We start from the raw sequence: 19,173 nt of genomic DNA, 5'->3' as shown, positions 1-19,173 counted from the left end.
TTACAGGTTTACAATGGCTTTAACCGCTTCCTGACCAGCGCACGCCGATATATATGTTGGCAGAATGGCACTGGTGGGCAAAAGGGCGTACAGGTACGTCCGCTTTAAGAAGCGGCGCTGCGCGTGCCTGCCACGTTCTCTATGACCTCCATGTCACAGAGAGGTAGAATGGGGAGATACTTTTGTAAACAAAGCATTTCCCCGTTCTGCCTAGAGACAGGACAGAGAGCACTGCTCTGTCATCGGGAGCAGTGATCACTGTCATGTGTGTTGTAGCCCCTCCCCCCCACAGTTAGAAACACTCCCTAGGACACACTTAACTCTTCATTGCCCCCTAGTGGTTAACCACTTCATTGCCAGTGTCATTTACACAGTAATCAATGCATTTTTATAGCACTGATCGCTGTATAAATGACAATGGTCCCAAAATAGTGTCAAAAATGTCCAATGTGTCCGCTATAATGTTGCAGTCCCGATAAAAACCGCAGATCGCCGCCATTACTAATATTATATATTAATAATAAAAATGCCATAAAACTATCCCCTATTTTGTAGACGCTATAACTTTTGAGCAAACCAGTCAATATACGCTTATTGTTATTTTTTTAACCAAAAATATGTAGAAGAATACATATCGGCCTAAACTGAGGAAAAAAAAAAATTTAATATATATTTTTGGGGATATATCTATTATAGCAAAAAGTAAAAAATAATGCGTTTTTTTTTTCAAAATTGTCGCTTTTTTTTGTTTATAGCGCAAAAAATAAAAAACACAGAGGTGATCAAATACCACCAAAAGAAAGCTATATTTGTGGGAAAAAAAGGACTACAGGTACACATTGCTCATTTCTAACGCTCTGCTTTCCAAAAAAGTTTGCAGTTCCCACACCTCACCACCTTTCCTAATGTCACATATCCTTCAAGGTATTCCACACCAGTGATGAGATCAGTGAGATTTTGCAATACTATAAATGTTCTGGTTTCTAGAAACTAGTCACATCTTGCTGTACATATATGTGTTCAATATTATGCAAAACTCAAGATGACACTACAACATATCATTTAAAGGAATCTTCACACACACATCCTTTTGTTAAATCTATATATTGACAGGCAATACTAGTATTTCAAATGTGATAGACAGAACAATGAAGAATGTACAAGTTACAGATCTGCATGATCACTTGTCAGCAAAAACAATATATTTCCATAATGGCCTCATATAATACATATTTATTTTTAGTAAAGAAATTACATTTTTCTGCTAGAACATGCAAAGCTTATCGTTCTCTTTGCCTGACACAATCGACCTAGATAAAGGAGAGCATTTTAAATGTTAGGTAAAGGTTAACTACTTAAACGATTGGATAATTATGTGATAAGGTTCCATTTTAACTGTGTAACATTTTTTTCTATTCAATGTTATAGTCAGTAGCCCCTTATATTTACAATGTACATAGACTGGAAATGTTATTGCATTCTCACAATAACACAAATCCTATATTGCTTTGACTAACATACAAACATAGTATACACCTAAAAGTGCTTAGGCATGTCATAACATAGTCACATGAATTACATTTTTATTTTATGGCAAAGTAATACACCTCCAGAATTAATACAATTGTCCCAGCTGGTTCTTTATTTTCAAAGGTCTTACTGCTGGTTATGAGTGGTCTTTATGAAAGGGATCCCTCCCTGGTACTACATGGAAGCATACACCTTTCTAAAACTTAAATGAGTTATGCTTTAGACATTATAATGGTGCTTTGATTGCTAATATCAACATCAGGGGCCTCCAAATGTTCTAAACAAAGGACCAGTTTACTGTCCTTCAGTCTTTAGTGGGGCTGGACTGTGACCAGTGAGAGTATACAATGCATTTTTGGTGTCCATGAGAACAATACTGCCCATCATTGGTGTCAGCGGCAGGAATAGTGCCCATCATTGGTGTCAGTGGAAAGAATAGTGCCCCATCATAGGTGTCAGTTGAAAGAATAGTGCCCCATCATAGGTGTCAGTTGAAAGAATAGTGCCTCATCATAGGTGTCAATAGGAGGAACAGTGTTCCATGACTGATGTCAGTGAGAGGAATAGTGCCCCATCATTGGTGTCTATGGGAGAAATAATGCCCCGTTGTTGATGTCAGCAGCAGGTATTATGCCCCATTGTTGATATCAGTGGGAAGAAATGTGCTCCAAGGGCCAGATAAAGGCGAGCAAAGGGCCACAGTTTAGAGACCACTAATCTACATATATGTAATGGTATATGAGATTTTACCCAAAGAGAGCCCTGAATGTTAAATGTTAAATGTGAAGTAGTTTACCCAGTGAGGCTGGGTACACAATGGATGCAACTATCAGACCTTGAATAATATTTAAAAGGTTTACTAATTGAAGTAGACACATAACATGAATCTAGAAGGACTAAGGTATTTCATATATGCATCTTTAATGTATATTAGGAAGTGTCCAGTTTAGTAATGTTATATGCCATTACAAGGTTAACTTCCTAGGTTACCAGCGTACATTAAATGTTCTTTTATTCTCCAATAACAGCAGTGAGAAATCCCAAAGCTTTGTTAATACATTATATCCTTATCTGTGTTTACATCAAGAAGCACTCCTGTGCAGAATGACTTCAGAGTTTACACAGCTGCAACTCTATAAAATTTCATTTAACTCCCTGATACGTTGCCAACCTGCCTATATGACTTCATTACGCTGCATGGTGAAATGTTTTCAATGTCTGGCCACCTAGTCAGGGTAGCTCTCCCCATTTATAACAGCAGCTAAAGCAGGAAGATGCTTGCTCACCAGCATACCAATCTAATCTTTTAATACAAACAATTCAGTAAGACAATTTTTAAGGGAGTACAAAACACTTTTTTCTATGCAACCAATATTAAGCATGCATATACATTTGTAGACGTAAAATATTTAAGCTAGGAATATTTTCCTAGTAGATGATAGGCTCAGCAATGGCATGCAATGCCAAGCTGCTGCTAACAAAGCAAACAGAATATTGGCATGCATTAAAAAGGGGATCGACTCCAGAGATAAAATGATAATTCTCCCGCTCTACAAGGCTCTGGTCTGGCTGCACCTAGAGTATGCTGTCCAGTTCTGGGCACAAGTCCTTAGGAAGGATGTACTGGAAATGGAGCGAGTACAAAGAAGGGCAATAAAGCTAATATTATTTATGAGGAAAGGTTGCGAGCACTGAACTTATTCTCTCTGGAGAAGACACGCTTGAGAGGGGATATGATTTCCATACACAAATACCATACTAGTGACCCCACAATAGGGGTAAAACTTTTTTGCGGAAGGAGGTTTAACCACTTGCCGATCGCCTCACGACGATGTACGTCGGCAGAATGGCACGGGCAGGCAGAATCACGTACCTGTACGTGATTTGCCTCCCGAGGGAGGGGGGTCCGATCGGACCCCCCCCTGGTGCCCGAGGCGGTCGGCGTTTGTCCCCCGGCGATCGGAGGTGAGGGGGAGGCCATCCATTCGTGCCCCCCCGATCACTCCCAGCCAATGGGATCATTCCCCTGCCTATGTATAATACACAGAGGCAGAGGAAATGATGTCTCTCCTCGGCTCGGTATTTTCCGTTCCGGCGCTGAGGAGAGAAGACTGCAATGTGAGTGTACAAGACTACACATCACAGTAGAACATGCCAGGCACACAATACACCCTGATCCCCCCCTAATCACCCCCCCCCCCCCCCCCCCGTCTCACTGACACCAAGCAGTTTTTTTTTTTCTGATTACTGCATTGGTGTCAGTTTGCGACAGTTAGTGTGGTAGGGCAGTTACTGTTAGCCCCCTTTAGGTCTAGGATACCCCCCTAGCCCCCCCTAATAAAGTTTTAACCCCTTGATCCCCCCCGTCGCCAGTGTCACTAAGCAATCGTTTTTCTGACAGCTGTAATAGTGTCACTGGTGACGCTAGTTAGGGAAGGAAATATTTAGGTTCGCCGTCAGCGTTTTATAGCATCAGGGACCCCCATATACTATCGAATAAAGGTTTTAACCCCTTGATTGCCCCCTAGTTAACCCCCTAGTTAACCCTTTCACCAGTGATCACTGTATAAGTGTTACGGGTGACGCTGGTTAGTTTGTTTACTTTTTATAGTGTCAGGGCACCCGCCGTTTATTACCGAATAAAGGTTTAGCCCCCTGATCGCCCGGCGGTGATATGCATTGCCCCAGGCAGCGTCAGATTAGCGCCAGTAGCGCTAACACCCACGCAAGCACTGTACACCTCCCCTAGTGGTATAGTATCTGAACGGATCAATATCTGATCCGATCAGATCTATACTAGCGTCCCCAGCAGTTTAGGGTTCCCAAAAACGCAGTGTAAGCGGGATCAGCCCAGATACCTGCTAGCACCTGCGTTTTGCCCCTCCGCCCAGCCCAGCGCAGTATCGATCGATCACTGTCACTTACAAAACACTAAACGCATAACTACAGCGTTAGGCCTGATCCCTGCGACTGCTAACAGTTTTTTTGGTAACGTTTTGGTGAACTGGCAAGCACCAGAGGCCTAGTACACCCCGGTTGTAGTGAAACCAGCGCTGCAGTAACACTTGGTGACGTGGCGAGTCCCATAAGTGCAGTTCGAGCTGGTGAGGCGGCAAGCACAAGTAGTGTCCCGCTGCCACCAAGAAGAAGACAAATACAGGCCCGTCGTGCCCATAGTGCCCTTCCTGCTGCATTCGCCAATCCTAATTGGGAACCCACCACTTCTGCAGCACCCGTACTTCCCCCATTCACATCCCCAACCATATGCAGTCGGCTGCATGAGAGGCATTTTCTTTATGTCCTCCCGAGTACCCCTACCCAACTAACCCCCCCAAAAAAGATGTCGTGTCTGCAGCAAGCGCGGATATAGGCGTGACACACGCTATTATTGCCCCTCCTGTCCTGATAATCATGGTCTTTGCACTGGTGAATGTTTTCGTTTTATTGTTCTCTCTCTCTCTATTCTCTCTCTATTGTTCTGCTCTTTTTTACTGTATTCTATTCTGCAATGTTTTATTGTTATTATATTTTATCATGTTTGCTTTTCAGGTATGTGATTTTTTTATACTTTACCGTTTACTGTGTTTTATTGTTAACCATTTTTTTGTCTTCAGGTACGCCATTCACGACTTTGAGTGGTTATACCAGAATGATGCCTGCAGGTTTAGGTATCATCTTGGTATCATTCTTTTCAGCCAGCGGTCGGCTTTCATATAAAAGCAATCCTAGCGGCTAATTAGCCTCTAGACTGCTTTTACAAGCAGTGGGAGGGAATTCCCCCCACCGTCTTCCGTGTTTTTCTCTGGCTCTCCTGTCTCAACAGGGAACCTGAGAATGCAGCCGGTGATTCAGCCAGCTGACCATAGAGCTGATCAGAGACCAGAGTGGCACCAAACATCTCTATGGCCTAAGAAACCGGAAGCTACGAGCATTTTATGACTTAGATTTCGCCGGATGTAAACAGCGCCATTGGGAAATCATTTTATCACACCGATCTTGGTGTGGTCAGATGCTTTGAGGGCAGAGGAGAGATCTAGGTTCTAATAGACCCCAATTTTTTCAAAAAAGAGTACCTGTCACTACCTATTGCTATCATAGGGGATATTTACATTCCCTGAGATAACAATAAAAATGATTTAAAAAAAAAATGAAAGGAACAGTTTAAAAATAATATAAAAAAGCAAAAAAAAAATAAATAAAAAAAAAAAAAAAAACCCTGTCCCCCCCTGCTCTCTTGCTAAGGCGAACGCAAGCGTTGGTCTGGCGTCAAATGTAAACAGAAATTGCACCATGCATGTGAGGTATCACCGCGAAGGTCAGATCGAGGGCAGTCATTTTAGCAGTAGACCTCCTCTGTAAATCTAAAGTGGTAACCTACAAAGGCTTTTAAAAATGTATTTATTTTGTTGCCACTGCACGTTTGTGCGCAATTTTAAAGCATGTCATGTTTGGTATCCATGTACTCGGCCTAAGATCATCTTTTTTTATTTCATCAAACATTTGGGCAATATAGTGTGTTTTAGTGCATTAAAATTTTAAAAAGTGTGTTTTTTCCCCAAAAAATACGTTTGAAAAATCACTACGCAAATACAGTGTGAAAAAAAAAAAATGAAACTCCCACCATTTTAATCTGTAGGGCATTTGCTTTTAAAAAATATATAATGTTTGGGGGTTCAAAGTAATTTTCTTGCAAAAAAAAAATAATTTTTTTCATGTAAACAAAGTGTCAGAAAGGGCTTTGTCTTCAAGTGGTTAGAAGTATGGGTGATGTGTGACATAAGCTTCTAAATGTTGTGCATAAAATACCAGGACAGTTCAAAACCCCCCAAATGACCCCATTTTGGAAAGTAGACACCCAAAGCTATTTGCTGAGAGGCATGTCGAGTCCATGGAATATTTTATATTGTGACACAAGTTGCGGGAAAGTTGCAGGAAACTTTTGCACAAAGTTGTCACTAAATGATATATTGCTCAAACATGCCATGGGAATATGTGAAATGAAACCCCAAAATACATTCTGTTGCTTCTCCTGAGTACGGAGATACCACATGTGTGAGACTTTTTGGGAGCCTGGCCTCGTACGGGACCACGAAAACAAAGCACTGCCTTCAGGCTTTCTAAGGGCATAAATGTTTGATTTCACTCTTCACTGCCTATCACAGTTTTGGAGGCCATGGAATGCCCAGGTGGCACAACCCCCCCCCCCCCAAATGACCACATTTTGGAAAGTAGACACCCCAAGCTATTTGCTGAGAGGTATAGTGAGTATTTTGCAGACCTCACTTTTTGTCACAAAGTTTTGAAAATTGAAAAAAGAAAAAAAAAATGTTTTTTCTTGTCTTTCTTCATTTTCAAAAACAAATGAGAGCTGCAAAATACTCACCATGCCTCTCAGCAAATAGCTTGGGGTGTTTCCAAAATGGGGTCATTGGGGGGTGGTGTTTGTTCCATCTGGGAATTCCTGGGCCTCCGAAACTGTGATAGGCAGTGAAGAGTGAAATCAAAAATTTACACCCTTAGAAATCCTGAAGGCGGTGATTGGTTTTCGGGGCCCCGTACGCGGTTAGACTCCCAAAAAGTCCCACACATGTGGTATCCCCATACTCAGGAGAAGCAGCTAAATGTATTTTGGGGTGCAATTCCACATATGCCCATGGCCTGTGTGAGCAATATATCATTTAGTGACAACTTTTTGTAATTTTTTTTTTTTTTGTCATTATTCAATCACTTGGGACAAAAAAAAAATAATATTCAATGGGCTCAACATGCCTCTCAGCAATTTCCTTGGGGTGTCTACCTTCCAAAATGGGGTCATTTGGGGGGGGGGGGTTGTACTGCCCTGACATTTTAGCACCTCAAGAAATGATAAACTAAAAGCTGTGTAAAATCCAGGAAATGTACCCTAGTTTTTAGACGCTATAACTTTTGCGCAAACCAATAAATATACGCTTATTGACATTTTTTTACCATTTTGGCCTAAATGTATGACTAAAATTGAGTTTATTGGATTTTTTTTATAACAAAAAGTAGAAAATATCATTTTTTTCCAAAATTTTCGGTCTTTTTCTGTTTATAGCGCAAAAAATAAAAACCGCAGAGGTGATCAAATACCATCAAAAGAAAGCTCTATTTGTGGGAAGAAAAGGACGCAAATTTTGTTTGGGTACAGCATTGCATGACCGCGCAATTAGCAGTTAAAGCGATGCAGTGCCAAATTGTAAAAAGTGCTCTGGTCAGGAAGGGGGTAAATCCTTCCGGGGCTGAAGTGGTTAACAAGACTCGTGGCCACTCATTAAAATGAGAAGAAAAGAGGTTTAACCTTAAACTACATAGAGGGTTCTTTACTGTAAGAGTGGCAAGGATGTGGAATTCCCTTCCACAGGCGGTGGTCTCAGCAGGGGGGCATTGATAGTTTCAAGAAACTATTAGATAAGCACCTGAACGACTGCAACATACAGGGATATACAATGTAATACTGACATATAATCACACACATAGGTTGGACTTGATGGACTTGTGTCTTTTTTCAACCTCACCTACTATGTAACTATGTTTACATACACATTGCAAAGGATACCAATACACAAAACTGTTTCAAAAGGACAGTTGGCCTTTTAAATAAAGTAGAGGAAACAACAGTTGGTACTAAAAAAAATGCTTTTTGTATACACCATGTAATCATTTCCTTTTTTGTTTATCTGAATTTTGATTCTTTTGAGGGACACAGGACATCTTCAGGCTATACTGCCAAACTGGACTCTGGTAACCAAACTGTGGGCCAGCTCGAGAGAACCCCTCTATCCACCAGCACGCTTCAGTATTTTAACAAAGCAGTACAGAGATCTTAAATGCACATAAATAAACACAAATTACAGGACAAAAAAATTATATTTTCTTTCTCACCCACTGAGGGACAAGGGAAGCTTTAAACCTTCGGGACACTCAAAAACAGTCCAACTTGGAAGGGAAACATAGCAAACAAATGTTAATGTACCCAACAGGAACTGGTTATAGCTTGCAGCTCATAAAGCCACGTGAAAGAACTTATGCCAAAGCTGACATCAGCTGAGGCCTGAACACCCACCAGGTAAAACCTAAGCCTGGTATACACAGGTCAAATATTGGACAGTTTAACAGAAACTGGCCGAAATTCGGCCCATGTGTACACCAGCATGTCCAACAGAAGCTGGCTGAATGGCTGGCTTCTGTTGAACGGGCACGCTAGAAAACCAAAAGAAACAAAAGTGTGGCGCTATATATCACATCCACAGCCGTGTGTATTACAATAAAGACATATAAAAATAGGTGAATACTACCAAAAAATGTATGACCATAAAATGGATAGTGTCAAATAATTAATCAGTGTTGATCACATATAAAGTAAATACACAATAATACTTAATCATCAGATGTGCCAGTGATTAGTAGAAACCCGTGCTGGTTCCATGAGCCAGACACCAAACATAAAAAACATGAAACCTTTAAAAGTCCATAAAAAATGTGTAGAAAAATAGTGAAGAAAACATCAACAGAGTTCAAAGGGGGTGATGCATAGCCAGATGGTATTCACAGAATTTTAGTCGCACCAAATCTGGCGAGTGGGCAGAAGGGAGACCACAAGTGTGCATAGATTGTACATCAGTGCCGGGGCCAACACCAGGAGTAGAGGAGGCTTACCGGAAAAAATTGACCTGAAATGGCGTACGCCAGACAAGTCAAAAAAGCATAAAAACCACTGGTTCTGGGAAATGCGTCTTGTCAGATGTCATCAACAGATGGTGGAAAGAAAAGGGGGTGTCCGCACGGCTTCCTCTCCCATAGGTAATACAGCATAGGCCAAAAGTGTAGTTTCATATGCTATGCAAGGAGCAAACAAAACTCAGATAGTGTAATAACGTTTTAAAACACTAGTTTATTAAAATAATAAAAAACAGACTCACATTTTGGAAGAACGAAACAGAGCTCAAATATCAAATAGCGGCGATCGTGAGGGGTCAAGACGCATTTCCCAGAACCAGTGGTTATTATGCTTTTTTGACTTGTCTGGCGTACGCCATTTCAGGTCAATTTTTTCCGGTAAGCCTCCTCTACTCCTGGTGTTGGCCCCGGCACTGATGTATAATCTATGCACACTTGTGGTCTCCCTTCTGCCCACTCGCCAGATTTGGTGCAACTAAAATTCTGTGAATACCATCTGGCTATGCATCATCACCCCCTTTGAACTCTGTTGATGTTTTCTTCACTATTTTTCTACACATTTTTTATGGACTTTTAAAGGTTTCATGTTTTTTATGTTTGGGGTCTGGCTCATGGAACCAGCACGGGTTTCTACTAATCACTGGCACATCTGATGATTAGGTATTATTGTGTATTTACTTTATATGTGATCAACACTGATTAATTATTTGACACTATCCATTTTATGGTCATACATTTTTTGGTAGTATTCACCTATTTTTATATGTCTTTATTGTAATACACACGGCTGTGGATGTGATATATAGCGCCACACTTTTGTTTCTTTTGGTTTTTTCTGCCTTGAGTCTATAGGTGTGTTGGCTGCTTTTCACTTTCACTCTAAACGTAGCGCTGTACTTAATTTTTATTTACGCTGGAAAACCAGCATCCAATCAGTGTTGGCAGCCAAAGGCTGCAAGCCTTCACCAGTGTGTTGTGGCAGGGGACAGTCCCCCGTCAGAACACAATAGCTCAGCGGGGCGATCTGCTATCAGGACGCCATCACACCTATCGGGGGTGGTACTTGTAACTAGCAGTAGGATGCATCATATGTTTCCATATATCTGATGTTTTTATAATTATTCTTAACTAGATCAATGTGTATGTTCATGTATATCCTATTACAACAGTAAAGTCAAAAAGCAAACCAGTCTTTCTGAAAAAGCAGCATCAGAGAGATAGAATCACACAGCCTGACCCACATCCATGCAATGGAGGGAAATTTTGTTCAGAGGAACTAGACCTGATTGAAAGGGTGGTCAAACAATGTCCAAAATGAAGTGAAATGCAGAAACGAACTCAGGCAAGAAGGAAGTACTGGACTTCAACATTACCTTATTACTATGCAAGATAAGGCTGCTCAGTTTAGATGCTCACATTGAAGAGGTGTGCTCAAGGAACGCCACCTTGTGGGTGAGGGTAGAGATAGGAATGTATTTATTGGTTTTAAACACAGTTTGGTACCAAAAATGTCCACAGATGAGGTTTTAAATGATCGTCAGTTTAGAGTTAACCATGAATGATGGTCCTAGAATTCTGGCCCTCATTCTAGCATGCACAGTGATACCCAACATGTGAAGCGCAATCATCATTTTTGTATGCACCTGAGATGCGCCATAGCGGGTTGATTGCAAAATGTAAATGATAGGTTCTCTCACGTGGTCTATTACACCCTTAAAGGATAAGTTCACCTTTTGTAACATTTTAAATCCTGGAATGTTACTATGCAGCAGCAAACCTCTCACCCCCGTGACAGCAGGCGCTGGATCTTCTCCCCCACACCCACTGTCACATTTTTAAAACAGCATGGCTATGCGGGGCTCCACCGCAGATCTGTGAACAAATGAACTACTAGTCCCATCTACCTCAGACGGCTTGTAGTTCTCAATGAACTGGAAGTGATGACCAGTGCCTTGTAGTTCACCAACTCTTCCTGCACCTCAGTAACTGTGTACCCATACGAAGGTACAGGCAACCCAACAACAACTTTTAGAACTAGATGTGTACCTCAAAATGGGATTTTAAGGGCAATGCAGAAATTGGCAGTGTTGAATTATAGTTAAAAAGAAGTTTATTGATACAAAAACGAATAGGATATACATGAACATACACATTGATCTAGTTAAGAATAATTATAAAAACATCAGATATATGGAAACATATGATGCATCCTACTGCTAGTTACAAGTACCACCCCCGATAGGTGTGATGGCGTCCTGATAGCAGATTTCCAACGCGTTTCAACTTATTGTAAGGATAAAGTCTTCCTCAGGGAGGGACTGCATCACATTCTAAAATTTTAAGTAACAGCATGATTATTGGTATATACTTAAATATTTGTTTGTTACCTATATCTACAGAAATCGCATTACAACAGAAAAGTATTATATGCGACTTACATTTGCGACTACAGAAATCGCATTACAACAGAAAAGTATTATATGCGACTTACATTTGCATTTAACTGTGAAAAATCGCTTTCCCAGTGCTGGCAGGGGTCCTAACACGTGATTGTCAATGCTGCTCAAATATCCTCTACGGGATGGCCTGGTATATTGTGAAGAAACCAGTATTTGGCAGTCGTGATAATTAAACAACTGAAAAACATGAAGGTATAAGGGAAATGCTAAGAAATTGAACATCAAAAAGGTCAAAGAATGGAAATAATGGTGATTCGTAGGGGAAATAAGGTTCCCCAGGGCCATCATAGAGTAAAAGAGATCAAATACCTTAAATTGATTGTGTCAGGTGTATTGTTCCAAGTGGCAGGGAGCTCTGGTCCTGGAGTACCTCTCTGTAACAAAGCCAGTTGTGGAATGCTGCCTGTGGCCATCCCTGGCATCCTAATATATGGGGTGTGGGCGTGGCTAAGTGATGGGCGTAGCCCTATTCTAGGTAGAGTCTCACATTCATTGGTGGTGCAGTGGAGGGGGTGCAACTTCAATTGGCTGCTGTCACTGTTTAGAGGAAGCACCTTTGTACAATGTATTGAGGGGAAGCGTCCAGAAGCTTCCCTTTTGTCTAGGTAGCAGACGCTTGGACCTCCTCCAAAAAAAAAAAAAAAAAAAAAAAATTCCTTTTCTCCTCCCCGTGACGTGAAGCCTATTGCTTACACGTAGCCCATGTAGTATGGGCTCGGGGTGAGGCGGGGAGAGAGGTGCGTCTGGTTAACCAGACGCACCTCTCTCCCCGCCTCACCCCGAGCCCATACTACACGTCACGGGGAGGAGAAAAGGAATTTTTTTTTTTTTTTTTTTTTTTTTGGAGGAGGTCCAAGCGTCTGCTACCTAGACAACAGGGAAGCTTCTGGACGCTTCCCCTCAATACATTGTACAAAGGTGCTTCCTCTAAACAGTGACAGCAGCCAATTGAAGTTGCACCCCCTCCACTGCACCACCAATGAATGTGAGACTCTACCTAGAATAGGGCTACGCCCATCACTTAGCCACGCCCACACCCCATATATTAGGATGCCAGGGATGGCCACAGGCAGCATTCCACAACTGGCTTTGTTACAGAGAGGTACTCCAGGACCAGAGCTCCCTGCCACTTGGAACAATACACCTGACACAATCAATTTAAGGTATTTGATCTCTTTTACTCTATGATGGCCCTGGGGAACCTTATTTCCCCTACGAATCACCATTATTTCCATTCTTTGACCTTTTTGATGTTCAATTTCTTAGCATTTCCCTTATACCTTCATGTTTTTCAGTTGTTTAATTATCACGACTGCCAAATACTGGTTTCTTCACAATATACCAGGCCATCCCGTAGAGGATATTTGAGCAGCATTGACAATCACGTGTTAGGACCCCTGCCAGCACTGGGAAAGCGATTTTTCACAGTTAAATGCAAATGTAAGTCGCATATAATACTTTTCTGTTGTAATGCGATTTCTGTAGTCGCAAATGTAAGTCGCATATAATACTTTTCTGTTGTAATGCGATTTCTGTAGATATAGGTAACAAACAAATATTTAAGTATATACCAATAATCATGCTGTTACTTAAAATTTTAGAATGTGATGCAGTCCCTCCCTGAGGAAGACTTTATCCTTACAATAAGTTGAAACGCGTTGGAAATCTGCTATCAGGACGCCATCACACCTATCGGGGGTGGTACTTGTAACTAGCAGTAGGATGCATCATATGTTTCCATATATCTGATGTTTTTATAATTATTCTTAACTAGATCAATGTGTATGTTCATGTATATCCTATTCGTTTTTGTATCAATAAACTTCTTTTTAACTATAATTCAACACTGCCAATTTCTGCATTGCCCTTAAAATCCCATTTTGAGGTACACATCTAGTTCTAAAAATTACAAGGGATGCTGGCAATGACACGGCCAACCCTCTGAGTCATACATTTATGTAACCCAACAACAACTTTCTGGCAGAGGGCAGCAGATTTTCCTCATTTGTCCTTGCTGCAGAGAAACACCCCTATAACAGGATATTACCATTTCCATGCTTTACTGTGGGAATGGTGTTATTTGGATGGTGAGCTGTATTGGATTTCCGCCAGACATATCGTTTGGTGTTGAAGCCAAATAATTACATTTTAGCCTCGTCTGATCCTAACACCTTTTTCCATGTGGCCTCAGAATCCTTTTTTGTTTATTCTTTTATTATGGCAAAGCATCTCAGATACAACAAGTCAAGTCATTTTCACAAATAAAGAAACACTTAATCGGCAGATACCAAGAACCAAAAACAAACGGGACTTATGAAAACATTTGTTGACAGTGTATGTATTACTTTGCACATACTGTAGCGCCATTCATTTACTCGTACCGCCACCGAGGGGATGAAATAGAGAGATAGGATCCATCAAAGCATATTGAGACCTAGTCCAATGTGATCCAGGGTGGCCCGCATGAAATGCCAGGCCACCCTGTCGAAGGCCTTCTCCACGTCTGTTGAAAGCAAGAGAAAGGGGCTTCTGATGGAGCCGTATGGATAAGGTTGAAAACCCTGGCAGTGTTGTCCCTTGCTTCCCTCAATGGCACAAAACCCGCCTGATCTGAATCTGATCTGAAGTGTATCAATTTCGGGATGTGCAGTAAAAGTCGGTTGGACAAAATTTTTGAAAAGAGCTTTAAATCTACATTGAGAAGCGCGATTGGATGGTAATTTCCACATTGGTATGGGTCCTTCCCTTCTTTGGGTATGAGTGATATATACACCCTCAGTGTGTCCGTTGGCATGGAACCTTTCCCCTACAGAGTATTATAGGCTGTCAAGAAATGAGGCGTCAGAGAAGTCGAGAAGGTGTGATAAGTCAACGTGAAACCATCAGACCCCGGTGCCTTCTGATGTTTGGTTTGATCTAAGGCTACGTTGAATTCCTCAGCTGTAATCTCAGACTCCATGGAGTCTCTTATTCCATCCGGTAATGTGGGCATGCCAGAGGCTCTGATGTATTCACTAGCTGACCCTGTCCTGGTCGCAACTGTCTCTGTGGTCTCAGTGGGGTGTAAATTATACAATTTCTGGTAAAAAAAAAAATCAAAAAATTCCTGTGCCATATCCTTAGAGGTATTTACCTTGGTTCTCTGTCTGGTTGTGATATATGGAATGAAGGTGCACTTCCACGGGCCACGAAGGGCTCTAGCCAGCATTGACCCCGATTTGTTTGAAAATTCAAATAAGGAATGCCTAGCCCAGATCTTCTGGTAAAGCAGATCTTTCAGTTCTTCCCTGGCCTTCAAGAGGGCCGTGAGATGGGCTTCCGCCAATGATAGTTTGTGTAGCAGCTCGAGAGAGCACACCTGAGAAATTAATGAATCAATCTGACGAGACCGTTCCCGCTTCTTTTGGGCCCCTATTCAGATCAACGCGCCCCGCACCACACATTTATGCGCTTTCCAAATGGTCGCCGGATTGAAGGATGGGTCAATGTTTTCTGAAAAGTAATCAACAAGGTACTGTCCTAGTTCACAACACACCTCCGGGATTTGTAACAAAGACTCATTGAGCTTCCAAGTCGGGGGGCTGAGGGGGATATATTCCAATCGCAAGGTGACTTGAATCGGTGCGTGGTCGGAAAAGGATATGAAGTCGATTTGGGAGGAGGCTTCAAGAGGTAAATCTTTATGCTGAATCAGAAAGAAGTCAATTCTTGAATATGTGCGGTGTACCGAAGAAAAAAAGGGATATAATCCCCATCTTTCGGGTGCATAACGGACAGTGCCCGTGATTGGAAACAATGTACAATACAGTGTATTTAGAACAAAATTAGAATAAAATTACATAATTACCCGTAATTTTATGCAGATAAGCTGCGTTATACACACATAAGTCCTTCATTGTTGATTGTTATGCCATGTTTGATATATGCTTATATCCTTACAGTTGACAACTATCCTCTGAAGAAGACCCAGTGAGGGTCGAAACGCGTCAGAATTTTAATACCCATGATCTTGTTGTTTTAAATACACTGTATTGTACATTGTTTCCAATCACGGGCACTGTCCTGTCACACAACCTCACAGCGCCATTACAAAGCCCCCGCCTTAGAATCATTAACCACTTGACTACTGGGCACTTTTACCTCTTTCCTGCCCAGGTCAATTTTCAGCTTTCATCGTTGTCACATTTTGAATGAAAATTGCGTAGTCATGCTACACTGTATCCATATGAAATGTCCCTTTAACACAAGCCAGTTATCGGATCTCCTCACTGTCAGCGTGCAGAAAGGAATGCTGATAACCAGCTTGTGTTTACATCACAATCAGCTGTCATTGGACACAGCTGATGACGTGGTAAAGGGCCGCTGTGATTGGCCCTTTACCTCGATCTGTGATCAGCTGTGTCCTAAGGACGCAGCAATCACAGAGTGAGCTGCAGGGAGCGTGCTGTAGCCGCCTTTTAGCTGTATCGCAGGTCGGAACTGGTTAAGGTGTGTTTTGGCAAAGCTCACCTCAATGAATTTGTGATATTGTTGTCACATGCACACAATGACCACTTTTGTCATGAATTCCTGCAACAGAGTTGCTGTAGGCCTCTTGGCTGCCTCTCTGACCAGTTTCCTCTTGGCTCTTTCATCCAGTTTGGAGCGACATCCTGATCCTGTGGTTCTGTGTTGTACCATGTACCTTCCACTTCTTAATAATAGACGTCACTGTGCTTCTAGACATTGGTAAAGCCTTTGAAATATTTTTCTATCCATCTCCTGACTTGTGCCTGTCCACAATTTTATCCCAGATATCTTTTAAGAGTGCCTTGCCACCCATAGTTAATATCTTGCTTCAGTTGCACTACCAGGGACTAGAATGCTTCAGGAAACCTCTTTTCATGCTGAGCTAATCAAAATGACTATAACTGATCACAGTTGAAAGTCAAATGGCTTTGTGTGCCATTGAGGAGGTGATTAGCAACACCCGATTGAGTTTACAAGTCAATTTTAGGAAGGGGGGGGTAATCCTTTTTCCAACGCAGTAATTCAGTTTTTAGATGTAAAAAGCAACAAAATATGATTGGGGGGGGGGGGTGATTCTTTTCTATACCCACTGTAAAAAGCAATGACACTTACAATGCACCGAAACAAATACAAGTGCCTTTTTACAGCAGTAGATCTGTCAGTTCAGCAAGATGGCACCTGGCCCCTCCCAGAGTCATTTTGTCACACAGGTCTTAGCCGCCTAAAGGCGACATCATGCTGGGAGGGGCCAGGTGTCATCTTGCTGAACTGACAGCAAGATGACACCTGGCCCCTCCCAGCATGATGTCTGCACATTGTGTTATTCCTCTCGAACAGGAAAGGCCATAGGTGGACTAAAATTTGTCCAGTTCTTGATGAATCGGCCAAACTGAGATCCATCTATAGACAGCTTTAGTTATCTTTTTTAACTAGCCAATTCTTACATAGGTGTGCACTACTGTGCAGGTTCTTTGTCATATATAAAATATGGACATCTTTATATAATGTTGCTGATAAATCTAGGCCTAATAATGATAGAGATAGAGATAAAGTGATTGCACTGCCAAACAGCATGCTACTTACTAATATTCTCTAACCAGAAGTAAAAAAATTAAAAAATGACATTTGAAATTGTATGGGTGACTTATGTGACTAGTCCTACCTCTTATTTTTTTAGTCCTCCCTCTTTTAAATAAACTTTTGCATTGTAACATTGCTTTAGAGTAAAATTTGTGCTTTTTCTCCTTCATCTTCTCTATATTTGTTACAAAACAATTTTTTTCATTTACATGGTCATTTGAACACCTATTACCCATATCTTTTTCAGCTCAACTATTATTCTGTAATGAGAGCATTCTCACCATGATTCTTCATGCTGCATTGAATCCTATTGTGTAGAACTGCTTGTTTTTTACACTTTCCTCCAAATCCCTATTTGACCCTTTCCAATACAGCTTTTGGCTACATACTACAGACAGCCATGCCTAATGAGTAATGACATACTGTCTAATAAAAAGAATTGCACAAGTGAATTTCAGAGTTTGTGTTATATTACAGTATATATTAAGTACAAATTGTTTGTGAGCATAATTTGCATAATTTGTATGCACAAACATTTTGGGTGTAAACCTAAAACAGAGAAAACTATCATGAAGCAAGAGCCATTCTGTTAGTACCTTAATGAACAACCACATATAGGGTGGTCATGCATGGGGACAGCCTTTATTAAAAAGATTGGGCAAGATTTTAATGTTGGATCCACCTAATTTCTACTGCCTGATTCTGGCCACCCTTAGCATCATGCGGAGTACACACTGTTTTTTTTTTTTTTTCGTTCAACCCAGTGGGCTGAACAAAAAAAAAAAAAACCTTACAGATCACCATACTAACATAAATGAGGTTAGTGTGGCAATCTCCCAAATGGAGCTATTGTATTCTGACAGCTGCCCAACCCCCCCCACCAGAACACACTGATCAGCGCTTGCAGCCATTGCCCTTAAAAGCATTTGATCACACCAAGATCTGTGTGATCATATGCTTTTGATTTTTAAAAATGGAGCAGTTTACATCCGGGTAACCTGGAAGCGATGTAAGGTCATCACTTCCGGGTTACTATATCAGAGTCAAACAAAGCCAATTCGGTCTTGGTTCGGCTCTGTGATTAGCTGGCAGAAGTGCCAAATGGTCAATCGTGGCTCCCGGTTAAGACAGGAGATCCTGGCAAAAGACACGGAAGGTGGCAGGAGGGGGAGGATTGCTTTTACATGAGAGTCAACTGTTGGCTCTAAAAAAACGTATTGGGATGATGCCTGTAGCTGCAGGCATCATCCCAGGATAACCGCTCGAAGTCCAATGATATACCAGGTACGTGACTGGTCGGCTAATATATAGAAATGTGGTGTGTGCCAGTGTCTATGCACTGCTCCAGTATGGTAAGAACCCAAGGGCTGTCACAGTAGTGTTTTCAACTTTCAGAAGGAACGCCAGTATATACACTGTTGTACACATTCACTTGAACAGGGTTAGGCATCCCCATATATGCTTCATTTTTTTTTCATTTAACCAACGGGTTGAAAAAACAAAAACAAAAAAACACTCGACTCCCCCACATACACACACTCAACGTGCTGTCAGAGTACACTGATCAGTGCTGCCGGCTGTAGCCAGCAGTACTGATCAATCAGGAAAAACCCAACAAGCTGGTTGTACAGAAGTAGATCGGTAGTACAACCAGTTGGCCTGTACATGGATCGAAATTTGGCCGGTCCCTGCTGAACCAGCCGAAATTCTGATTCATGCATGACTGGTTTTACTGACTGACTTATATCTAGCTACACAATTCTACTGCTCTTATCACAGTCATCACGTTACGTTAGATCATTTTAGACTTTATATTTAAAGTATTAGCAATTGTTGAGGACCTTAAGACCTCGAGGGCATCACATACTTATGGCAGAACAGTACATTTCCTAAAGCC

The 19,173-nt window shown here is 41.5% G+C and overlaps 1 protein-coding gene across 2 annotated transcripts in view; it reads right to left on the bottom strand.

Moving 5' to 3' along the window:
• Nucleotides 1-19,173, bottom strand: part of PIBF1 (progesterone immunomodulatory binding factor 1) — a 301,512-nt gene that overhangs the window by 8,740 nt on the left and 273,599 nt on the right. The window lies entirely within an intron of this gene.

Source organism: Aquarana catesbeiana, linkage group LG02 (assembly GCF_042186555.1).
Source record: "Aquarana catesbeiana isolate 2022-GZ linkage group LG02, ASM4218655v1, whole genome shotgun sequence".
NCBI classification, from domain to species: domain Eukaryota; kingdom Metazoa; phylum Chordata; class Amphibia; order Anura; family Ranidae; genus Aquarana; species Aquarana catesbeiana.
Note: the sequence above shows the minus strand (reverse complement) of the source record. Positions and strands in the feature narration are given on the sequence as shown.